Source organism: Dendrobates tinctorius, unplaced genomic scaffold, assembly GCF_039654945.1.
Source record: "Dendrobates tinctorius isolate UK_male_01 unplaced genomic scaffold, ASM3965494v1 ptg000138l, whole genome shotgun sequence".
Classification (NCBI taxonomy): domain Eukaryota; kingdom Metazoa; phylum Chordata; class Amphibia; order Anura; family Dendrobatidae; genus Dendrobates; species Dendrobates tinctorius.
The window spans coordinates 9,473,557-9,500,416 of NW_027361806.1; the positions used below are offsets into that span (position 1 = coordinate 9,473,557).

The 26,860-nt window shown below is 43.9% G+C and overlaps 1 long non-coding RNA gene across 2 annotated transcripts; it reads right to left on the reverse strand.

The window, feature by feature from the left end:
* Window positions 1-1,700: 1,700 nt before the first annotated feature.
* On the reverse strand, window positions 1,701-26,860 carry LOC141048885 (uncharacterized). 2 transcript variants are annotated; one of them, XR_012220173.1, is made up of 5 exons: window positions 26,495-26,860; window positions 18,334-18,378; window positions 2,587-2,667; window positions 2,381-2,508; window positions 1,701-1,963 (listed from the first exon to the last, which is right to left on the reverse strand). It is a non-coding gene; the product is annotated as an uncharacterized lncRNA (long non-coding RNA). The 2 variants fall into 2 exon arrangements; XR_012220172.1 differs by lacking the exon at window positions 18,334-18,378.

Genomic DNA, 26,860 nt, shown 5'->3' on the forward strand with positions numbered 1-26,860 from the left:
CCCACTCTAAATATCCCCACACATTAACCGCCATCCCCTCTACAAATACAATTGCTGCCTGGGAGCCGGCACGCGCTCCTCTGCGCCGGCTGTCAGCTTGACAGCTGACACAGAGAACCGCCGACTCTCAGGCCAGGGGGGGCGGCAGAACGCAGCCGCCAAGGAGGACACTGCGGACCACTGCATTAGGCGGCCCGACTGCGCCCCCCTGCTGGTTGCGCCCGGGGCAACTGCCCCGGCTGCCCCCCCCTAGATACGCCGCTGGTACATAGGGGCAGTGTTATAGTAGTTATATTCTTGTACATAGGAGGCAGTATTATAGTAGTTATATTCTTGTACATAGGAGCATTATTATAGTAGTTATATTCTTGTACATAGGGGCAGTATTACAGTAGTTATATTCTTGTACATAGGGGCAGTATTACAGTAGTTATATTCTTGTACATAGGAGCAGTATTATAGTAGTTATATTCTTGTACATAGGGGGCAGTATTATAGCAGTTATATCCTTGTACATAAGGGGTAGTATTATAGTAGTTAAATTCATGTACATAGGAGCAGTATTATAGTAGTTCTATTCATGTACATAGGAGCAGTATTATAGTTCTATTCTTGTACATAGGGGCAGTATTATAGTAGTTCTATTCTTTTACATAGGAGCAGTATTATAGTAGTTCTATTCTTGTACATAGGAGCAGTATTATAGTAGTTCTATTCTTGTACATAGGAGCAGTATTATAGTAGTTCTATTCTTGTACATAGGGGCAGTATTATAGTAGTTCTATTCTTGTACATAGGAGCAGTATTATAGTAGTTCTATTCTTGTACATAGGAGCAGTATTATAGTAGTTCTATTCTTGTACATAGGGGCAGTATTATAGTAGTTCTATTCTTGTACATAGGGGCAGTATTATAGTAGTTATATTCTTATACATAGGGGCAGTATTATAGTAGTTCTATTCTTGTACATAGGAGCAGTATTATAGTAGTTATATTCTTGTACATAGGGGGCAGTATTATAGTAGATATATTCTTGTATATAGGGAGCAGTATTATAGTAGTTATATTCTTGTACACCGGGGGCAGTTTTACAGTAGTTAAATTCTTTTTTTGGGGGAGATTTTTGGCCAAAAATTGTATTGTGGATGATGATTTTGAGTCTTACAGTAATAAAGGCATTGTCCAGTCATTGTGTAATGTTATGCTTTAGAACGTAATTAGGGATTTGTTTCATTGGCTTACATATGTCAATGATTCAGATCAGAGCTGTGTAACGAGGGAAACTGCTTATGGCCTTGAACGGCTGAGTAACAATTAGCAGTTGGAATTAATAGCCCAGGAATTCCATGTATTTCCCCAAAGAAATCGAAATTGTGAGTTGTGCTTTGAAAATTGTGTTCTCAAAGGTATGACATCAGTAATCCATGAGATTTTCTTTTTCCCTATTGTTAACATCCTAATTGCACGGTCTCCTGTGTGGCGCCCCGGTATAGGATTTACTTGTTATTCCTGAAAATGATAAATTCATTACATTTCCTCTACTGTGATACTAAAAGCCAACAATCAGCTTCATCCAACAGATCGAATATTTTAATGACCCCTTTAAAAATCTAGAAAATGTCAATAGTGAATACTGGAAGGGAAACAATTGTTAATGGTCGACCCCAGCAAAAATCTGTTGCCCAAAAAATACAAGAAAATTATTTTGTAACGATTTGCAGAAATGTTTTATTTTACATAATGCACGAGGTGTTTATAGTCTTTCAATCTCCGCTTTTAATAATATTTCATTAGTTCTTTGTAACATGTGGCGTCATTTAGTAAATTCTTTAATTTGCTTTTCAGATTTCGATTGATTCTCCTTTCACCATCACAGCTCCTCCAGCATTTTTTTTCTGATCTGCACATCAGACATGTAACATTACAAGTGCCCGTCATATGGTCTCCCACAATGCAATTCATCCTATTAACAAAAAAGCAGAAGAATTCTGAATGCAGCTCTGAATGTGACCGGAGTAACCCAAGATTAATGCAGGTAGAGATTAATGAACCTTTAGAAATTTTGGCAGCTCAATCAAAAGTTTGCGAAAACCTTCAATTGCCCAGCTAAAAAATGTGCATGACTCTTTTCCTTGCACTCGCTGCTGTGCTGTCACACACTATGTGTAATGTTTATTGAGTGTTTTATGACTTTCTCTCCCTATCTCTTTTCTTAATTGTAAGTTGTAATATCCTCTTGCTATCCAGATTAACAATAAAGTGGCTGCTGCATTCCCTGCCTCTGTTTTTATACAGGCTCTGATGGTCCCTCCTGATGGACTGTGCTATACCATGTGATGCGTAAAGTTCAAGGCATTATGGGAAAACCCTCCAGACTCACCAATGATCATCACGTGATCCTTTTCTGGCCTATGTAATCTTCTGGGATGGATTTCATGCTTTTCTTGCAAATTAAGAATTTGCTTAAAATTGGACAATTTGATTTGCATTGAATTGATTTGCTCTTCTCTACAAGACAATTAGATTTAAAAAAAAAAAAAAAAAAGTGCAACTTTTTGAAAAGATACAAGCCTCAAAATATCGTACCTGGGTTGTATAAAAGATGGATTTACATGAGGGGCTTCTGTAAAATAAGTTTTCAATCTGCATTTCTCTTTTTTTGATGATCTACAAAGAAACAACATCCATCATAATACAATTGTTAAAACAACAAGTATGGGAGGGCGGCCAATAAAATAACTCCAATGGAGTAGCTGTGAATCGGAGAACCTCGCTCCGGCTAATCATATAAGCCACCGATGCCATCAGGTAAGGGGAGGCGCGTATACAACTGCCACCAACATGGCCACTGGATCAGGTCCTACAAAGTGATATGCACCATCTATAATTACAACTTATCTGAAATTACCTGTCGGGGACATAAGCAGCACTTTAAATTCCAATATGGCCGAATAGTGGCCAACTCACTCATTTAACGCCGGGTGTAAGAATTACAGTATTTGCTCAGTCACGCTAATTTATCACTTACAGCTTGAAGTCATGAGGTCAGTTGATCCACAGATAGGATAGTAGGACAACTAAAGACTTAGGGAGTCATCATCTACTTAGAGAGTGGGAAGGTCGGCAGTGGACCAACCCTCTAAAATTACTTTTAGAAAGCTGAATCATGACTTTTCCTCCTGAGTTCACTTTTCATGCCAATAAGTAACATTTTTTTTCCCAAGAGTTTTGTTGTTACAGGTAATGAAAGCCAAACCAAGGTCAAGTCGTGAGTGAATCTGTCAGAGAAGGTGGACACGAGAGGGCTTTGATGTGGCCTAGCATGGGCATGACTCATATCTATTCTTCTACTGTGGCTGACCTGAGTCTTGTGGGCTGTAGGAAACTTGTCTGGTGTCTTTGACATTTACACTGAAGCTCTGATTCAGCCCCCAGATCCTCCCGTCTTCACTCAGTGTACACAAGACCTTAACCCGCTGTCAGCCTGATGGATCTCCTATTCTTGCGTTTAATTAATTATAAGCCCCGTAGTGATTGCTATTTAAAGGAATGAGCATAAGAGTCACTTAGGAGAAAATTAAGAGACGACCAAACATTGTAACATAAAGGAACATTCCGAACAAAATTGATACATTGTGTTCCGCAGAGGGCGGCGCATAGCATGAGAGAGAAATCCGGAGGTATCCCTCGCCTCGCTTTGACCCTGAAATAGGTAGCACACAACATATTAGTATCACTTGTTTATATCCACGTAATATTTCATTGTTGGGGGTTACACGAACTGGAAATGTCATGTAAACGGTACCTCTTCTTTATGCTTCATAGATTTGTAAAACTGATATTTTGCAGGACTTAGTGCAAGCGATCAAATGATGGCAGGTTCAAATCCTTTAGGAGGACTAAAATTAGTAGAAAAAAAAAAGTGAAAATGTAATAAAAATATACAAAAGAAAATAAAAACCTCTCTCCTCCATTTAAAAATATGGAAATTAAAAAAGTTAGCATATTCAGTATCGCCGCAGCTGTAAAAGTCCAATCAAGGGAAATATAAAATTAATTAATCCATATGGTAAACAGTGTAAAAAAAAAAATCAAAATACCAGAATTAGTTTACGGCTATGTGCACACGATGCAGATTTGCTGCGGATTCGCAGCGGATTTTTCCGCGCAGAAACGCTGCAGATCTGCACTGTGATTTACAGTACAATGTAAATCAATGGAAAAAAAAAGCGCTGTGCAGATGGTGCAGAAAAATCAGTGCGGAATTGCTGCGGATTTAAAAGAAGTGCATGTCACTTCTATTGTGCGGATCTGCAGCGTTTCTGGACCCCTCCATGATAGAAATCCGCAGTGGCAAAAACTGCAGAAAATCCGCATCAATACCGCGGCAAATCCGCACAAAATCTGCATAAAAACAGCGGCAAATCCGCGACTGCGGATTCTGCCAGGAGATGCGGATTTTGTGCAGAAAATTCTGCAACACTTTTCCTATGTGTGCACATAGCCAGTCAATGAAATTCCCCTTAAAAATGCTACAAAAAAGGGATCAAAATATTGTATGTAACCCTAAGGCTGAGTTCACACGTGGCGTTTTTTTCGCGTTTCCGCGGCGGTTTTAACCGCGCGATTTTGCCGCGAAAACGCAAAAAATAAGCACCCCATGCATTCCTATGGGATTCCGCAATGCTGTGCTGATGCTGCGGTTTTTACTGCGGCGGAATCGCTTTGCAGTAAAAACCGCAGCATGCTCATTATTTTGGGGAATCGCGGCGATCCCGCACCCATAGGAATGCATTGTTCTGCTTACTTTCCGCATGTGGCTGTGCACACCACACCCACGGTCCGGAGGAAAGGAGACTGTCCTCCGGGCTTTGGGTACCATATCCCTGTAAAAAATAGAATTTAAAATAAAAAATATTGTTATTCTCACCTGCCGGCGTCCCGCGCAGCATTCCCGCCTCTCTCCACGCTCCAGGTCCCAGTAATCCTTTGCGAAAATGCCCGCGATGGCGTCCGTTCTCGCGGGATCGCGAAGTGTCGCGGTCATTCGCGCGACGTCATTGCGAATCACCGCGAGACGTCGCGATCCCACGACAACGGACGCCATCGCGGGCATTTTCGCAAAGGATTACTGGGAAGACTGCGCGGGACGTCGGAAGGTAAGAATAACACCATTTTTTATTTTTTTTTACTTTTTATCTTTTACTACTGATGCTGCATAGGCGGCCTCAGTAGTAAAAAGTTGGTCACACTCGTCAAACACTATGTATGACGAGTGTGACCAACCTGTCAATCAGTTCTCAAAGCGATGCTACAGATCGCTTGGAAAACGCTAGCATTTTGCAAGCTAATTAAGCTTACAAAATGCTAGTTTTTCCACGGGAAAATCGCGGGAATTTAAAATGCGATTTTCCCGCGGAATGGAATTCCGGAATTCTCGCGGTAATTTCCGCGAGAGTTCCGGTACGTGTGAACTCAGCCTAAATGATTCCAATGAAAACTAAAGCTTTGCAAGCAAAGAATAAGCCCTTACATAGTAGACAGAAAAATAAAAAAGGTAAGTAACTCAGAAAATGAGGACACAATCCAAATTTTTTTTTACAATATTCTGATTTTTTTTTTACTGCTAAAATATAAAAAAAAAACTGTAAAAGCTTGAGATCACCATAATTCTATAACCTTAAGAATGTTGTAAAACAAAACCATAAAATTGATGGTGGAATTTGTTTTTTTTTCCATCTTTTCGGCACGCTTGGATTTTTTTCTTATGTTTTTCATTGCATTATTTAGTAAAGTGGATGGTGTCAATCAAAAGCACAAGTCATTCTACAAAAAATAAAAAGCCCTAATAATGCTATGTAGATGTAAAACAAAAAATATGTATCACTCTTGGAAGAAGAGAAAGGAAAACAAATGTTAAATACAAAAAGTCAGCACGATCTTAAGAAGTTCTACTATAATATGAAGCAACTTTTTGATCTAAACATTCCTTAACATTTTATGTACACAACGTCTATCCAAACCTTTGTTTCGCCACGGTTACAGACTACAATCGACCCCTGTGTAGTTTGATCTTGCAGTCACTCATATTCCTCTTCATAATAATCTACAGATAGTAGAAGTGGAGGTAAGAAGGCGGTGGAGTCACTCAAGACTGCAGGATCAGACGACACAGGGCTTGTTTGTAGTCGGTAACTATACTTATGCATAATTCTGCATAAGAGCTGTGTACAAAAAGACTAGTTAATTAAATTTCAACTGAAAGCAATGGTTGCAAAAATACACAGACTTAATTTTTTTAATAACTTAGGGGGTTTGTAAAACCAAAGGTGATGCTGGTTAAGCAGCATAGTCTTCCATATAGTATAATGTGCACCATAGTCCTCCATACAGTATAATGTGTATCATAATCCTCCATATTGTATAATACATACCCCATAGTCCTCCATATTGTATAATACACTCCCCATAGTCCTCCATATATTATAATACATTTCCCATAGTCCTCCATATAGTATAATAGACTCTTCATAGTCCTCCATATAGTATAATGCACCCCATTTTCCTCCATATAGTATAATATCCTCCCCATAGTCCTCCATATAGTATAATACACTCCCCATAGTCCTCCACGTAGTATAATACATTCCCCATAGTCGTCCATATTGTATAATACACTCCCCATAGTCCTCAATATAGTATAATACACTTCCCATAGTCATCCATATAGTATAATGTACTCCCCATAGTCCTTCATATAGAAAGATGTACCCCATAGTCCTCCATATAGTATAATGTATTCCCCATAGTCTGCCACAGACTTGGGAAGAATTTGAGCAACGTTTGGCTGCCACTGTCACCACAAAAACCAAGCATGTACACCCCACAGGGAGACTCTCCAGCCATTGGCATCACTATCAGTACCTAAGCAGAGGGAGGGGGCTGCAATTACCATCATTCCCACAATCAGCTACACTGGGGGGGTCATCACTCCAGCCACTTTGACCATTATCCACCTACCCCTCTGCAGTGTGGCTTTCTGCCTGCCCCTATAGATGCTTACCATTAAAAAGCCTAATAAAAATAGGAGACCCCCCCATTATGGGAGCTGTATTGGCTGCTACTCGCTGTTACAAGCTAAAAAATCTACCATTGATATTTATTGGTTTGTTTTTTTTCATTGGAAACTCTCATTCAATCATATACTGTAGCAAACAAAAACCAAAACCCAGAAAAAATATCTGCTGAACTCTTCAGGAGAGGCAAGAGGTTACACTTTGGGTGTCAGTTTGCATTTTCTTAATATTAAGCCTGTTTTGTGAGTGGTGGTCCCTGTTACCTCCAACAGCCCCCTAATTGCCCTGAATCAGTTCACCGCAGGGTCAGACTTCAGGACCGACTGAATATTGGCTGCAGATTTTCATTCAGTGATTAACACAGATCAGGTTTCCATTTTCCACTTTAAAGAAACCCTCTGAAAGGTCCCTTTGTGGCGTCTCGGGATGCACTTGCCCCGGTCGGCGGCATCGGCGTTTGAACAAAATGATAGTTAATGGCTCAGAGCTGCTCGGACAAGGAACCTGCTGCAATGTCAGGAGTAATGACCCCCGGGCACAAACTATTAGGAGGCTGATGTTACATTAAAGAAATGAAGCCGAGTGTAAAAAGGGATATTTATTCTGCAAATCGGCCGTCTAGAACATCTGCAAGACTTGCTGCTACATCAACCATCGAGCTGTTGTCACCTGTGGGACACTTCTGCAGGTCTTCTCAAGGAAAGCCCAGATCTGGCGAGACAAGAAGCAACATGACCGTAATGCAAAATCATTGCCAACCTGCTCCCCGTGCTATGTCAAAGGAATGGTGCTAAGTCCTGAAATAGTAGTGGATTCCATTCTGTGACTCTACAGCCACGATAAAACTTCAATTCCCTGCCTGTTTGCCGAGCAATGGGTTATGGACCCATGTAGTATTTTCGCTAAGGTGTAGGCTAAACTATCACTTAAGTTTGAAGATTCCAGCAGAAAAGGTTTATACCCCACTATTAGCCTGTTACCTATCCATACCTAAACCCATAGTCAGAGCTGGAACAGCCCCGTTCCATACACCGCTTAGTGGTCTTTATCCGGTACTGCAGCTCAACTCCAACTAAAGAGACTGGGAGCTGAGGTTTAGTAATGAGGAACGGCCAGTAACCAGTGTATGAAAGTGTGCTGCTCCAGTTCTTTACTGGAAGAAGGTGATTGGGGTGCTGGGTCTCAGACCTTCACCGATGTAATATCGATGACCTATCCCATTGACAGGTCATCAATACCTAACACCTGTAAACCTCTTTTACAAAAGGGACTTGACTATGACCTAAGTTGGGTTTAGCTATACCAACATGGCTTCCAAAGTCAACAGCAGACTCTCAAGGATAATCACAAGGGCTGATGACCCACTTTAGCCAATACCGAACAGTAAGCAGCCCACAAAGATATCTCTGCTTAGGCCCACCTGGTAAAGTGCACACTCTAATCCTCCGATCCGGGTGGGCCCCCGGCGTTGGTATGAAAAACAGGAAAGCACGTGGGAAGTGAGGACTTGGCACATTCAGTAATCTTGGGAGCAGGATGGACGAAGCGAAGCCAGCAGGGATTGAAGTAAGTTAAAGTACGGTTTGCACAGGAGATGGAGTACAACAATTCGAAGTCTTGAGTCTCAATCCTAAGACCCACCTGTGTGTCATAATAGGCCTTAAGTAGGATTAGGGAGATGAAGTCACTGTGCCATGACGGGCAATTATAAAACTTAATGTGGAGCACAACAGAGGGCCGAGGACCGAGGTGAAGGAAGCAGAGCCCAGGTTACTTGGGAAATGTGTTTAATTTGCATGTTAATATTAACAAGCTGAGTTGTCATCCACTCTAAGGTCAATTAATTCTAGTGACCTCCACCCAATGCTCCTTACTGGCCAGATAGTCACCACCTCCGACCTCTGCCCCACTATTTATATATCATAAGTCAACAGAGTCATTGCAAACGGCCCAGAAATCAGCAGAAGGGTCTCTAAGAGAAGAAGCGTCGAGTAGTAGAATGCAGCATGAGCCTAACAAGTCATGGATTTGGAAAGCAATGATGGGGTCTTGGCTTCGGGATGGCGCTTAGTCAACAGAGCATACGTTTGGAGGTCAACATTATGAAGATTTTGTGCAGAAACTCAATTAGGGAACGCTGGGAGATTTCAGCTCTGAAGTACAATATAAGCAGCTTTGCAGAATAATAGAACTCAGGGACTTGTATTTTTATTTTATTTTTCTTCCAGGGGACTTTGCTCTTAAAATTTGCAGGGTTTGTAACATTCTTTTTTATATTTACCTCTTGGCAGTTGCGTGAATCCGGTTTTTCTAGGTTGGCAGAGTTTTCTTTTCTCCAGCAAACATGAACTTTGCCATTACACGTGCAAAGCAACTTGACCTCTTAACTTCCCAATTCTGCCCCCTTGTTGATTTCTGCTGGAGATCTCAGGAGAACTTTTAGTTTACTAAATGAAATCAAGATGTTGCGGGTGCATGGAGTAGGGGTGCTGCTGGGGTAACGCTGTGAGCGCTCCTTATGATGGGGTCCGGGAGGGGGGTGGTGGGTTTCATTTTATTGTGTTTAGTTTTTGCAGCTCATGTGTGGATTTTTATTCTCAGAAGTTGTCAGTGAACGCTGTCAAATGTGTCAAATAAACAGCCGGAGGGACTTCTCGCCCGCCCTGTGTGAGCGGCTAATGGCCGTATGTGGAGCCGGAGCCGCGGTCAACAGTGAAAGCCTCAGAGGATTAACCAGACCTACAACATGGTGCAGCCGAGCTAGTAAATGTCACCACCACAACTGGTGGCGATGTCAGCAGGGAACTACTAAATGGAATGATCTCATGTACAGATACAATACAAATTAATTAGAGTTGAGCAAAACTCCCAAAATTCAATTCAGGCCAATTTGCTTAATTTGGGTGGAGGTGGAATTCCCATCTCCCGTTACCCCCTTAGCTCTTCCACCGCTGCCGATCCCCAATTGACTCCTTTATGGTCTTCTTCTTTTCAACTTTAATGTATGTGATATAAGTTAAAGTCCAAAAAGAAAGACTCAATATGATGCCCAACTGGACCTTGTAGAGTCCAGCCAGTGATGGCATCAGATATACAGTAAGACCCGTAGAGAGGAGAAAACTGAAGAGAAAAATACAGAAGAGGTGACGTGTTTCTATTATATTTTTCCTCTGATTGTTCCACTCCTGGTTTTACCTAACAAATACTGATGTTAAATTACCAATCAAATACTGAACGTGTGAACGTGGCCTTAGGGTTAGAACTAGAAATAGGGGTTTGATCAGGGACAGAGTTAGGGCTAGGTTTACAGAATAAAAACGCTAAAATTGCTACATAATGAAAATGTACAAAGTAAAGCGTTGCATAAATTAAAAAAAATATGTCTCACCACTAAAAAGCATAAAAAGCTAAAAGGTCAAAGTGCTATCTACTATTCCACCAATAGTTTCCTCAAATCATAATATATGTGCTTGGGGGAGAAGGGGTTCAATAATGGCAGGGTTGGACTGACAGAATTCTCCGGTGGGCCGAGGCACTTACATCTTCTGGTATACAGGGTCGGCAGCTGCCTAAGGCCCCCGCTACCCAGGGGCCCTCAGCCAGTGGAGTGTCGCTAATAGCGGCATACCTACAGGGCCCATGAATGCTATGGGGCCAATGAGTCAGGGGTGCCCGCCCGGCACCAGTGGTGGAGCAGCAGCAGTGGAGCATCGGGTGACAGGAGGCAGGAGCCAGCTGCTGCGGCTAAAGCCTGTGCCTGCTGCTAAATAGATATGAATATTCACTGCTCCCCACACCCACATTTGCCTCTGACACAACTGGTGCGCATTGACGTCACTCCATCGAGTACCCGCTGTGTGCCAGGCAGATGACTGTGCAGCTGCTGATACCGAAGCAGAGCCGGAATCAGCGGGGGAACAAGGAGAAGAGGTGAGTATTGTGTTTGTTATAATATATATATATCTATCAGTGAGTCCTGGTGGCCATAAGACTGTAGGACTGTGGGGCTGGATTATATTCTATGGAGTGGACTACATTGTATTCTATGTGGGGGCGGCATTATACTATATGAAGGGGCTACAACATATTCTATGAGGGGGGCTACATTATACCCTATGAGGGATCTGTATTATACTCTATGGGGGGGGCTACATTATATTCTAAGAGGGGGCTACATTATACTATTTGAGGGGGCTACATTATAATCCTATGGGGGGAGCTGCATTATGGGCTATGAGGTGGCTACATTATATTCTATGGGGGGGCTGCATTATACCCTATGAGGGGGCTGCATTATATTCTATGAGGGGGCTGCATTTTACTCTATGAGGGGGCTACATTATATTCTATGGGGGCTGCATTTTATTCTATGAGGGGGCTACATTATACTCTATGGGGGCTGCATGATATTCTATGAGGGGGCTACATTATACTCTATGGGGGCTGCATGATATTCTATGAGGGGGCTACATTATATTCTATGAGGGGTGCTTCATTATACTACATGAAGGGTCTACATTATATTCCATGAGGGGGCTACCCCAACCCCTGCTATATCATTAAGATGTGGACTAACTTATTATACCCCTGGGTATTAGCGCATTTTACCACACAATTGGTGGTCTTGCATTTATTTCTATGTAGCTACATAGTGGGTCGCAAGAATGATTTTCTCTGGTGGACTCAAGGTGCTCCAGTCCGACGCTGAATACTGGACTGGTGGAAGAACGTCGGTAACGCTAAAGGGCCACAGGTTAGTGGAAGTAAAATACTTACCTTGCCTCTGGTGCTGGAAAATCTTGCCACGCTACTGCTATAGATTATTTCGTCATTAAATATTAGCCAGTGAGAATTAATAAACATGAGATGCCATGCTATAAAAAAATGGCCATTTTTACAAATATATATATATTTGTACAAGGAAGAGTTCAGTCAGAGGAGCAAAGAAAGTTTAATGTGACGTTTGACCTCTGACTTGCTTCAGAGGCCTGACACATTAAATCCTTCTAGTTCTCTGGGAGTTAGAGAATAAAAGTCAAACCTTCCCTAATGCGACAAGAGCCACAGTGAGTAGAGACAGGCTCTTATTTCACATGCAAAGGGACCGCACAGTAATCGATCACCGTGAACACGACCGCCACACATTTCATTACATGTGACTAATGAGGTGACACAGAAATTCTTCTGATATGCTGAAGAATTTATGAGGGACAGATCGCAGATTACTAAAGGCCAGAAAAATCAAATTACTATGATATAGCCCCTTATATTCAAATACATAGTATATTCTGTATTACCATATTAAAAAAACACTATATATAATATATAAAACTAATATAATACTGTCCCCTATGTACAAGAATATAACTACTATAATACTGCTCCTATGTACAAGAATATAACTACTATAATACTTCCCCTATGTACAAGAATATAACTACAATACTGCCCCTATGTACAAGAATATAACTACTATAATACTGCCCCCTATGTACAAGAACATAACTACTATAATACTGCCCCTATGTACAAGAATATAACTACTATAATACTGCTCCTATGTACAAGAATATAACTACTATAATACTGCCCCCTATGTACAAGAATATAACTACTATAATACTGCCCCTATGTACAAGGATATAACTACTATAATACTGCCTCCTATGTACAAGGATATAACTACTATAATACTGCCTCCTATGTACAAGAATATAACTACTATAATACTGTCCCCTATGTACAAGAACATAACTACTATAATACTGCCCCTATGTACAAGAATATAACTACTATAATACTGCCTCCTATGTACAAGAATATAACTACTATAATACTGTCCCCTATGTACAAGAATATAACTACTATAATACTGCCCCTATGTACAAGAATATAACTACTATAATACTGCCCCCTATGTACAAGAACATAACTACTATAATACTGCCCCTATGTACAAGAATATATCTACTATAATACTGCTCCCTATGTACAGGAATATAACTACTATAATACTGCCCCTATGTACAAGAATATATCTACTATAATACTGCCCCCTATGTACAAGAATATAACTACTATAATACTGCCCCATATTTAGAAGAATATTCTTATAATCAAAACATTTTTGCAAGAATACTTATATAAAACACTTTCAAAAGTTGCAAAAGTTTGCGACTTTTGACATTACAGTTTGAAGCAGCTGTGCCAAAATGGGAACAGCACTGAGATGATGTGCTGAATTCATTAAGTGTCGTGTTGCTCTTAATACATTTTGCGCATCTTACCCCAGGTATCCCTTGTTAGTGAAACAGGCCATTATTGTTTTGTCCTTCTGTTGATTTCTCATGTCCCCTCTAGCTGAGGGTGCACACCCCCGTTTTGCTATGGCTTCATCATAGTCTGTCTCACTTACCATTATAGACCAGTCTAGCCTCGGTCTGTCTTTCCAAGGATGTCGTCTAAGGATATTATCTGAAATAATGCCTGAAAAATAACTCCCTGCTATAGATGCTTCATTATTATTATTACTATGCTTCACTATTACTATCAATCTGACAATCGATCTGCTTCTTCCTCAGGTATGTGTCCTGCCTGCAATACCTTCATCACCCATCTCTCCTGAACCCCAATCAATCACCCCTGTGTCTGTTTCCTATCAATGCTTTATCTGTCCTTTTAGATCTGACCATTTTTTTTTCTCTCTGAGTTCTAATTAATCGTCTCCTGTGTCTAACCAGTCTCCCTACTGCTCCTCCCTCCTTCTGATCACACCTGGCTTGTTTGATGTGCAATTGACTTCTTATAAATTCAGACTCTAAGGTCTGTCTGTCCAAGGATGTCGTCTAAGGATAATATCTGAAATAATGCCTGAAATGAGGCTGAAGTGACCAGAAGGTACAACTAAACGCTGCATTTAAATGTACTAAATTTGTTTTGCCTTCAAAATTACTCTTACCATGATGACATACGCTGTAACTGTTTTGGCTCCTTTAATCCTCACTCTCCTTCGCTATCCACAAACCCCAGCACCCGCTAACCAAATAGTAATCTCTCCTTCCCTCTTGCCTCCCCACCTGACCTCCTCAGATGACCTGTTCCTCAACCTCAGAGATCTCCTAATAAAATACAAAACAAGCCACCCACCCTCCTTCTCCCACATGCTCTCCCTCTCTCTCTGCTTCTCCTCACTGCTGGAGACATATCTCCCAACCCTGGACCCCCACAGCTCATACCTCCCATTACTACCCCCTTCTATTGTTCCCAAACCAACACAAACACCAGAAATCTTTCCCACCTCAAATCCGTGCCCCTGACAACCACCACCCTGCTCCCACTCTCTGGATCACTCTGGAATGCCCGCTCCGTCTGCAATAAACTCCATGTGATTCATGACCTCTTTACCTCTCGTAACTTTTTCTTCCTTGGCCTCACCGAAACATGGCTGACACCCTCTGACACCGCCTCCGCTGCTGCGCTATGTTACGGCGGCCTCCACTTTACCCACACTCCTCGCCCTGGCAACAGACATGGCAGAGGAGTGGGCCTTCTCCTTTCTTCCAACTGCACCTTCAGCCCAATCCCAACTCTTCCCTCCCTTGTCCTCCCCTCTTTTGAAGTCCACTCCATCCGCATGTATTCTCCCTTCAACCTCCAAGTGGCCGTCATATACCGACCTCCAGGCCCGACTACTTCCTTTATTTACCAATTCTCTACCTGGCTCCTTCACTTTCTCTCTGCTGACATTCCCACCATCATCATGGGTGACTTCAACATCCCCATTGACACCCACCAGTCGGCAGCCTCTAAACTCCTGTCCCTTACTTCATCCTTTGGACTTACTCAGTGGTCTTCCTCAGCCACCCACACAGATGGACATACATTAGACCTGGTCTTCACCCGCCTCTGCTCTCTTTCTAACTTCACCATCTCCCCTCTCCCTTTATCTGACCACCATCTACTCACTTTCTCATCCCTGTCCTCCTCACCTGTCACCCATGTCCAGCAGCATGCGCACCCCCGCAGAAATCTCGCACATTTAGACACTCGCACACTCTCTGACTCTATTCTACCACTGTCCTCCATAGCTTCACTCCACGACACTGCCACTGCCACTAGTTTCTACAATGCCACTCTTGCATCAGCCATCGACTCAGTCATCCCTCTCATGCATAACAGAGTGCGACGAACCAATAGACAACCCTGGCACAACAACACCACTAAAAAGCTTCGGCAAGCATCCAGAATTGCAGAATGGCGCTGGAAGGAAACACATTTGCAAGACAACTTCACTGCACTCAAACAAGCAACACTTGCATTCAAATCAGCTCTCACCTCTGCTAAACAGGCCTTCTTTACATCCCTTGTATCTTCCTTATCCCACAACCCCAAACAGTTGTTCAATACTTTTAACAACCTCCTCCGCCCACCACTGCCACCTCCGACTTCCCTAATCTCTGCCGAGGACTTTGCAGCACACTTCAAAAACAAGATAGACCAAAAACGGCAAGTCTTTATTGCCCAGCCACCTCAACCCCTTTGTATACCAGACCAATGCCCAAACCCCATAACCTCTCTCTCCAACATCACTGAAGAGGAGCTTAATCGCCTCTTCTCCAAATCGCACCTCACAACCTGTGCACTTGACCCCATCCCATCCCACCTCCTCCCCAACCTCACCACCACACTTATCCCATCCCTAACCCACCTCTTCAACTTATCACTAACTTCTGGTACCTTCCCTTCTGCTTTCAAACATGCCACAATCACACCTATCCTTAAAAAGCCAACCCTCGATCCAACAGCCACGTCCAGCTATCACCCAATATCACTGCTCCCATTCGCTTCTAAACTCCTGGAGCAGCACATTCACGCTGAACTTTCCTCCCACCTCTCATATAACTTGCTCTTTGACAATCTGCAATCTGGCTTCCGCCCCCATCAATCCACTGAGACAGCCCTGACTAAAATTACCAACGACCTACATACAGTCAAAGCTAATGGACAATACTCTATACTCCTGCTTCTAGACCTGTCCTCTGCTTTCGACACAGTTGACCACTGCCTCCTACTACAGATCCTCTCCTCCTTTGGCATCAAAGACCTCACCCTATCCTGGATCTCCTCATACCTTTCCAACCGTGCATTCAGCGTCTCCCACTCCCACACTAACTCCTCATCCCACCCTCTCTCTGTTGGAGTCCCCCAAGGCTCTGTTCTAGGACCCCTACTCTTCCCAATCTATATACTTGGTCTGGGGCAACTCAAAGTCCCAAGGATTCCAGTACCACCTTTATGCCGATGATACTCAGATCTACCTCTCTGGCCCAGACATCACCTCTCTGCTCTCCAGAATTCCAGAGTGTCTATCAGCCATATCCTCCTTCTCCTCTCGCTTCCTCAAACTCAATGTGGACAAATCTGAACTGATCTTCTTTCCCCCATCTCACAGATCTTCCTTACCCGACCTTTCTATAACAATTGACAACATCACGCTTTCCCCCGTACTGGAGGTCCGCTGCCTCGGAGTAACCCTTGACTCTGCCCTGTCCTTCAAACCGCATATCCAAGCTCTCTCCACCTACTGTCGCCTCCAGCTCAAAAATATTTCCAGAATCCGTTCCTTCCTCAACCCTCAATCTACTAAAATGCTTGTGCATGCCCTCATCATCTCCCGCCTTGACTATTGCAACATCCTTTTCTGTGGCCTCCCTGATAACACCCTTGCACCTCTCCAGTCCATTCTCAACTCTGCAGCCCAACTAATTCATCTCTCTCCTCGCTACTCCTCCACTTCTCCCCTCTGCAAATCTCTTCACTGGCTCCCATTCCCTCAGCGCATCCAGTTCAAATTACTAATACTGACCTACAAGGCCATCTACAACCTGTCTCCTCCATACATCTCTGAACTAATCTCCAGATACCTTCCCTCAAGGAATCTCCGGTCCTCCCATGACCTCCTTCTCTCCTCCACACTTATTTGCTCCTCACCCAACCGCCTCCAAGACTTCTCCCGAATAGCCCCCATCCTCTGGAATTCCCTGCCCCAACACGTCCGGCTATCAACCACACTCGGATCCTTCAGACGGAACCTGAAAACCCATCACTTCAGGAAAGCTTACAGCCTGCAATGATCCCACTACCCCCTCATCACTACTGGAGCTATCGCCTCACCATCACTGGAGCTGCTGTAACCCCCCAACCTACTGTCTCCTTCCCCACCATCCTGTAGCATGTAAGCCCGAAAGGGCAGGGTCCTCTCTCTCCTTTATATCAGTCTGTCATTGTTAGTTTGTTTGCTGTAAGTGATATCTGTAATCTGTATGTAACCCCTTCTCATGTACAGCACCATGGAATCAATGGTGCTATATAAATAATAATAATAATAATAATAATAATTAATAGGCAGCAGGCGGCCAGCCTCCCTTTCCTAATGATATCAGGCCCATAGAGAAGATTGATCCTTGCAAAAATCATGAATTGCGTGCTGATAATCAGAAATGTCAAGTTGTGCTTGGTGTGATCTGAATCCAGGACCCCAGCGCTGGAAAGTAAAGAGTGTTCCAAAAGTAACCTTTATTTCCATGGATTATCGGTGTTTATCAGACTCACCTCCAGGCTTTTCATCACTGGGGCAATTATTCAGCGCACTGCCCTAGCCCTATAGCTAAATACCCTTGCAAAAGCCACAATGTCTTCTGGCCCACCATCTTTAGTTTAGCCCCTATTTATGTCCGTTTTCTGCATGCGTCCTTTATCCTCTGAAACATCTAGGCCAAAAACATGATTTTGGGGTGCGTCGTTCTGGGTCAGGGTGGTGGTCACAAAGGTCAGAATGTAAGATGCCGAATTTTTGTAGCTGTGCGGCTTCTACAGTCCAAGCTTCTTCCACGTTCCATCTCCTTCCTAAATTTTCATCGGGGGGGGACGGGGGGCTCAGTCTGATGGCAAATTATTGTGGTGCAATATGGAGCGCAACGTTCCAGGAGGTTCTGGGGAGACATGACAACTCTTCCTGGGCATATTGGAGGCGCTCGGACTTTCCGAGAGAGCTGGCAATGGTGCTGACAATGTCAAGTGTTTTGACCCCTTATGCACCAGGACTCGATTTCACCTGTTACCTCTGCCTCCCCCCTTAGCTTCCTCCGCTCCTGGAACTGCGACCTTACTCTACTTTATTCCCACCGTATGCAAAATATTTCACTTATGGAAATAGAAAGAAAACAGCCTTTTAATGACTATGAACTAATGGCTTTACCTTCAGGCGAGCTCTGCGTCCCCATTGAAATGGATACACGTAGATCTGTGTAGAAGCGGTAAAAGCAAAATATTTGGATTTTTTAATCAAATTGCTCGCTTTATTTTTCAGTTGCAGATGCCTTGTTGCAATTATTGTTTTGTGCATAAGTGTTCACACCCTTTAAAGTAAATCAATCCCCTTAATTCCAGACCTAGGTGCATTTCTCAGTGTTAATCCTCCCTGTTCTACATCTCCACCCCACTACTCTAGGAGCAGCTTCCCATACAATGCTACATTTTTTTTGGCCATCGGTTAATGAAGCGGTGCATGGGAACGCCTGAAGTTTGGCATCAGCTTCGGTGCCTGGCCCCGGCTCCGTCGGCAGTGTTTTTATTGCTCTGTGTACTATTTCCCATTAGTCCGCCATATATGCTGGCCCAGCTACGACACTTGTTTGATGAATCACATCATCTGAGTCTTATAAAACCGAGAGTTAAACCATTTATGGGAAGACTCGGGGCTAAGCCTGCAAAATGCTTTTTCAGATGGTAATTTATTTATTTTTTGTTAATTATTTTAACCCAAACAATTAGAGCTGCGGACGGGATATACGGGTCATCTGGGTCCTATGGGCTGAGCCTTCTGTATACAAAGGCATGAGTAGATGTAAAACATAACATAGAACCAGCCGAAAACATGAACCACCTGGATTTTCGCTCTTCAGGGACCAGTTCCTGAAGATTAGTCATGGCACTAAGTCACATAACTAACAATTTGGCGATATTAAAAAATATATTTTATAACAAGTATAACTATATACAACTGAAGATAATAATCATTGACTTTGTTTAATGCATTATCCCAATGAAACAGAAAAATTATACAGAGAGGTTTTCTTCGGGAAGTGGCCTGGGTGGACCTTTCTTTTAAGCCCTCACCCACCATGACATACAGTCATAAAGTGCAAAAATGAGAACGCCATACAGCTCTGAATTACAAGCCATTAGTTGGTCAAATAACGCCTCCATATGGATGGCAAAATTACCAATGCTATACAGAGTTTTCACCATCACATACTGCAAAAATAATATACCATGCAGTGCATAATGACACCATACAGTGCAGAAGTAACCCCGCCATACAGTGCAGAAGAAACACCGCCATACAGTGCAGAAGTAACACCGCCATACAGTGCAGAAGAAACACTGCCATACAGCGCAGAAGTAGCACCGTCATACAGTGCAGAAGAAACTGCCATACAGCGCAGAAGTAACACCGTCATACAGTGCAGAAGAAACACTGCCATACAGAGCAGAAGTAGCACCGTCATACAGTGCAGAAGAAACTGCCATACAGCGCAGAAGTAACACCGTCATACAGTGCAGAAGAAACACTGCCATACAGCGCAGAAGTAACACTGCTATACAGCGCAGAAGTAACCCGCCATACAGTGCAGAAGTAACACCGCCATACAGTGCAAAAGTAACACTGCCATACAGTGCAGAAGAAACACTGCTATACAGTGCAAAAGTAACACCACCAAACAGTACAAAAGTAACACCACTATACAGTGCAAAAGTAACACCGCCATATAGTGCAGAAGAAACACTGCTATACAGTGCAGAAGAAACACTGCTATACAGTGCAGAAGTAACACTGTCATACAATGCAGAAGTAATATCGCCATACAGTGCAGAAGAAACACTGCTATACAGTGCAGAACACCACCATACAATGCAGAAGTAACACCGCCATACAGCGCAAAAGTAACACCGCCATACAGCGCAGAAGTAACACCGCCATACAGCGCAGAAGTAACACCGCCATACAGCGCAGAAGTAACATCGCCATACAGTGCAGAAGTAACACCGCCATACAGTGCAAAAGTAACACCACCATACAGTGCAAAAGTAACACCACCATACAGTGCAAAAGTAACATCGCCATACAGCGCAGAAGTAACATCGCCATACAGCACAGAAGTAACACCGCCATACAGCACAGAAGTAACACCGCCATACAGTTCAAAAGTAACACCACCATACAGTGCAAAAGTAACATCGCCATACAGCGCAGAAGTAACATCGCCATACAGCACAGAAGTAACACCGCCATACAGTGCAGAAGTAACACCGTCATAGGCTAATTTCACACTTGCTTTTTTTTGCAGTGCGTTTTTCCCGCAAAAAAACGCATTGAAAAAACGCATACAAACGCATACAAATGCTGCATTTTTTTCAAGCATTTTTATGAGCATGCATGAAAAAAACGCAGTGTTTTTATGCTTTTGTATGCGTTTTTAGTGCGTTTTTACCGCGTTTGCGTTTTTTTCCAACATTAGGTGGCCCCTCACACTAACCCAAACCATGACTTTACTAACCCTAACCCTAACCCTAACCCTGACCCTAACCCTAACCCTGACCCTAACCCTAACCCTGACCCTGACCCTAACCCTAACCCTAACCCTGACCCTAACCCTAAACCCTAGCTAACCCTAACCCTAGCCCTAAACCCCCTTAACTAACCCTAACTCTAACCCAAACCCCTAAATTCCATTGTCCAACTAATGGTAAAAAAAAAAACGCATGCGCAAAAAAACGCATACATAAGCATGCCAATGCGCACATATGCGCACCCATAGACTTATAATGGGTGTCTTGCTGTAAAAAAACGCATTGCGTGCGCATGCGTTTTTTTGAGGCAAGTCAGACGCTCAAAAAATGCAACAGGATGCATTTTGTGCGCCCGAGCGCATACCGCAAAAAAACGCATGCGCGGAAAAACGCATACAAACGCATGTGTATGCACACATAAGCGCATCCCATGCAAAGTATAGGAAAAAAAATCGCATGCGTTTTTTAGCGCTAAAATCCCGCAAAAAAAAACGCAAGTGTGAAACCAGCCATACAGTGCAGAAGTAACATCGCCATACAGCACAGAAGTAACACCGCTATACAGTGCAGAAGTAACACCGCCATGCAGTGCAGAAGTAACACCGTCATACAGTGCAGAAGTAACACCGCCATAAAGTGCAGAAGTAACACCTTCACACAGTGCAGAAGTAACACCATCATATAGTGCAGAAGTAACCCTGCCATATAGTGCATAAGTAACACCACTATACAGTGCAGAAGTAACACCGTCATACAGTGCAGAAGCAACACCGCCATACAGTGACCAAATTACAGATTTTGCTCCTGGTAATCTGCCATTCTGTAATTTAAAAGGGATGTCTTTTAATTTGCAATTTTGTAAAACAACCTGAATTTATGCAGTCCGCGCACCTTCTGCTCAGATTTTGCTCCAGAGTTCTGTTCTGTGCGACCCCAGATCTGCAGGATCCATGCACCTGGCACTCAGTCCATAGCTCCTCCTGATCATTCAGGAGATCCAATCAGACATCTGCTTTTATTTGCTGACTTGCACTGGTAAAATGACAGCTGCTATCTGATTGGTTGATTATAGATCCAGAGGATCGCGTGTAGCAATTCAGTTCCTGGTAGCAGAGTCATGCTATGTGTTGGGTGGCGCAGGTGGGGGACGGTCAGCGCTGATTTACATAGTGTTTACTCATGCTATATGTTGGGTGTTGTCATATATGATCTGTATGTGAGCTCTACCCATAATACCTTGCGACACGTGAGCGCTGACGATAAACAGCCACGTCCCTTTAACAGCCGTCTTATTGTGATTACGGCCGTTTTTATACATTTCCTTCTCCATCTTCCTCGTGTCATTTGCTCGTGTCATTTTCTCCATCTTCCTCGTGTCTTCTTATGGGGTACGTACAGCCCCTTCTGGCCGGAAGGGTCTGGCTGTGACAGTTTCCTCTGCCCCTTATAGCTACGCCCATGACAGTAGAGCCCCTGTACCAGAAGGATATATGGGCCCCTTGTAGTCCAATATCTGATCATAATGCACAGTTCTACCTGCTTTGGAGATGGTAGTGGCCCCTGACTTTGAGGGTCCCTGTGCATTGCCCAGACTGGATCAATGATATGTCCGCCCCTGCACTCCTGACTATGCTGCTATTGGGCCGTATGAAGATCATGGCACCTGAGGGTCCACAGGCCGCAGTCACTCCATGTCTCTGATGCCTAAAGGAGTGCACAAACATTTAAAGGGTATTCCCAATCTCCAAGATCCAAGATTTCTTCATGAGCAGGCTTTGCAGGACCTTAAGTATCCATGGTTACGACCACTAGCAACTAGCTGTCACTACATTAGTGGTCATAACCATGGACACCTAAGGTCCTGCAATGCCTGCACATGAGGAAAGAGCAGTGAGATTATGGATTCTTTGCTGTAAGAGCAGTGAGACTAAGGAACTCTCTGCTGCATGATGTTGTAACAGTTCTTTCTTTTCTTTCTTTATTTTTTTTTTTTTTATATAGCGCTAACATATTCCGCAGCGCTTTACATTTTGCACACATCATCATCACTGTCCCCGATGGGGCTCACAATCTAAATTCCCTATTAGTATGTCTTTAGAATGTCTTTAGAACAGTTGATCCACTACTAAGATTCAAGAAGGGTCTGGATGCCTTTCTTGATAAATATAATATTACAGGTTATGTTCACTATATTCTGTGATGGGACAATGATCTGAGGAACTAGTCCGATTGCCGTATGTGGAGTTGTGAAGGATTTTTTCCCATAATATGGAGCCACTAATGTCTGCCTCATGGGTTTTTTTGCCTTCTTCTGGATCAACATGTTAGGCTATAGGATTAGCTTGATGGACGTTAGTCTAAGTTCAGCCTTAAAACTATGAAACTATGATGGCTGGGAAGGGATTGAACCCCCAATAAGGCCGGTTTCACATTTGCGGTTGTGTCCGCAGCATTTCTGACGCATACGTCCGCATGCCTCGTGTTTTCCTATCTTTTACGTTGTGGATGCAGGTGCATGCGTTTGCACGCGTTCGCCTGTGTTTGCTTACGCATACGTCGTTTCGGGGTGTGCAGCGGGGCGCAGCTAACGCAACATGTTGCAATTTTGGAGGTTTCAAATTGCCGCCGCCATACACATGCGGACGCTTGCGGAAGGAGTGCCTCTAAATAACACATGACAGTCTATGGGAACGCATGCGTACGCAAGCACATGGATTCGCTTGCGTTTGTGTACGCATGTATTTTTCTGAGTAAACATGTCCAGGAACTGGTTTTAGCTACCCCCCCCACAAAAATATGTATAAAAAGAGGGTGTAGGCACTTATTGTCCAGTACTCTCCAGACTGTGGAAGAGATTGGAAGACTCCAGACTGTGGAAGAGATCTGTGAAGACACTGAATTATCAAAATGTGAGTATACAAGCTAATGTCAGTGTGTCTGTTTTTCTCCCTGCAGTCTGTAATCATTTCTGTCTCTTTCTTGCAGCATTCATCACCATATCACCAGTCCAGAGCACACTGAACACATCGGACAGGAGTCTGAAGTGAGTAAATTTGAAACTGATTGGTAAGTATTCACTGTCACTTTACATATGTGGCAAAGTCATGTATTTTCTATTACATGACACTTCAACAAGTGCAGAGGAGCAGGCAGGAGCAGCAGACGGAGGCCCAAGTTCCGGTGGCAAGACGGCGTGTAAATTTTTTTTTTTCTCTTGACTGTTTATAGTTTTTCTTGACTGTTTTTTCCTTCTCTTTTTTTTGTTTTGTTTTATCTTTCCAACATTAATATCTTTCTTTCATTTCTAGGTTCCACAAAGGGAGGAAGACTACCTGGATAACGACCTCATGATCACATTAGTGGAGGAGCGAGTTGCCTTGTGAGACACCCGGTAGCAGCAGCACTCGGACAACGCGATGAATCGGCGGCTGTGGAATGAGGTGGCCCGAGCGATGATGGATGACTAGGACAATGCCACGCCATGAGTCAGAAAGGAATTTCATAAGTATTGCAATGTGGACTGACAGGGCAGTGAACCTGTAAGGCCAGGATCACAACAACCGTGTGTGATGCGATGAACTCCTGCGAGTTCACAGTGAACAGAACCCGTTGGCATTCAATGAAGGATTGCTTCAAGAAGCACCTGAGACAGGAGAACCAGGTTCACAGTGTTGCTGCAGCAAGGATAAGAAAATACAAGTATCACAGAATGCTGGCTTTCCGGAGGCCTGTCCTTGCTCAGAGAACGTAAGTATTTTTGTGTTGTATACCATTGTGTTGTGTTCCCTAATATGAATTTTTCTATTCCACAGGAGTTGGTGCTTGTACAATTGTTCTTTTTTTGCGTAGTAATGTTTTTCTTTTCTTTTCACAGAACCTGGAGCAGCACCCCTCGAACTTGGATCGTCCTCTGGAGCGGTCCTTTAGCGAACAGCCTCGGAGCACTTCCCAGCCATCCACCAGCAATGCAGCAAGTGGGCCGGTGTCACAGGCTGGAGAACAGGCAGCTGGTCCTTCAGGTGTTCCCCTGTCCCAGGCCTCAGCCTCTTTTTTTGTTGGGTCTTCCCAACAGCGGCAGAAGGCCTCGGACAGGACACTTATACCCCAGTCTATTCACTTGAGCTCGGTCTTCCAGAATAGCCAGAAGGCGGTGGGAGACAGACTGGAAAGTGGTTTGAACAATATTGACACTCTTTTCCAGTCTGTCCACCAATGCCTTGACGGTCTGGAAGCCGACCTCCAGAGGCCAGCACACCATTTTTTTTCTGCGATAGAGTGGGGCATGTTGGAACACCATACGCCTGAACTCCAGCTCAATGTGATGCAGGCCTGCAATGCTGCTTACGTTCAGGCTATGCAGCAGACTCAATACTACCAGCAGCCACACGTGGCATTTCCAACTGTGCCACCAATTACACGCTTTACCTCAATACCGAGTTCTGCTGCATACTCCTGTATGGCCACCACCATGCCCAGTCCTGCCGCACTCCACTACAGCGCCACCACCATGCCGGGTGCTGTTAAAAGTCACTCCATCACCACACCGAGTCCTGCTCCTGCACGGCCGTCCACCGCCACCAACACGCAGAGTCCTGCTCCTGCACGGCCGTCCACCGCCACCAACACGCAGAGTCCTGCTCCTGCACAGCCGTCCACCGCCACCAACACGCAGAGTCCTGCTCCTGCATGGCCATACACCGCTACCAACACGCAGAGACCTGTTCCTGCATGGCCATACACCGCTACCAACACGCAGAGTCCTGCTCCTGCACGGCCGTCCACCGCCACCAACACGCAGAGTCCTGCTCCTGCACAGCCGTCCACCGCCACCAACACGCAGAGTCCTGCTCCTGCATGGCCATACACCGCTACCAACACGCAGAGTCCTGCTCCTGCATGGCCATACACCGCTACCAACACGCAGAGACCTGTTCCTGCACCACCGTCCACCGCCATCAACATGCCGGTAACGGAAACAACACGGCCGTCCACCGCCACCACCATGCCGGTTACGGAACCCACCACTCCGACCCTTCCAAGAAGACGAAAAAGCAAGGAATAAAGTCATGGAAAACACAAGAGGAAGAGATGGGAAACTAGACGTGAAAAAAGAACTGTTGGGCTACCGCCACCACCCTCACCTCCCAGTGCATCTGTGTTGTCCAATTTGTCTCTCCCTTCCAATGTGTCTCTCTCGTCCCATATTTCCACTCCTAATGTGTCTACTTCCATCCGTGACCTCCCAGACCCCACACATTTATTAGGCTTCAAATGGAGATTCAGTGGCGCTTGTGTATGAGTGTAATTCCAGCAGCAAACACTAAGACACCTGTCACAAGGGCGTCAAAGAAATAAGGTAAAATAACTAATAATATTAGTGTGCGCTTGGAACACTCAAAGAAGAGGGAAATCTAAATTGGGTGGTTATAGAAAAAAAACAAACAAAAAAAAAAACTTCTTAGAAGTGCTCTTTATGTAGCTGGATAATAGCGAGAAAATAGCAATTAGTAATAGTCAATTGTAAGACCTCAGAAGAAGTGCTTAAGGGAAAAAGAATATATATAGATGCTGGTGGCAATCTTAGTTCCAACCTGAACAATCACAAACTAAAAAGGCATGAGTGAGGGTAAAAACCTGAAATCACTGAACAGGTTATATACTGCAGGGAAATTCTCCCTGATAGTAGCTTAAAAAAAGAAAAAAAAAAAAGTCAAAGTCAAATTGCAGCCTGTGAACGGCTTTGCAGAGTAGCCGCAATAGTAAATGCACAAGTCAGAGAGCGGTACCTGTAAAGATAATGCGATGCGAAGTCCTCACTCCAGTAAGCGGTGCAGGTTAAAATAGCGCTTTTTGCTCCAGCGCTTGGAAAAAGAGGGGGGGGGTTTGTACACTGGGGTATAGACGAGTTACAGGGCCTGCCCCGGCCGGTGGCAGCCTCCTGTCAGTGTACCTCCAGCTGTGGAGCAGACGTGAGGAAGAAGACAGTTAGTCTTTGAAACATGTTGGAAAGTCCATTGATCCCCGTCGCAACCACCAGCAAGTGAAACTGACGTGGTCATGTGTTGACTCACATCATGAAGGTCCTGTATACCTGGAGCAGCTCACAGACGCCGGGAGCACGAGAGGCCGCTCATGTCTGCTCCACAGCTGGA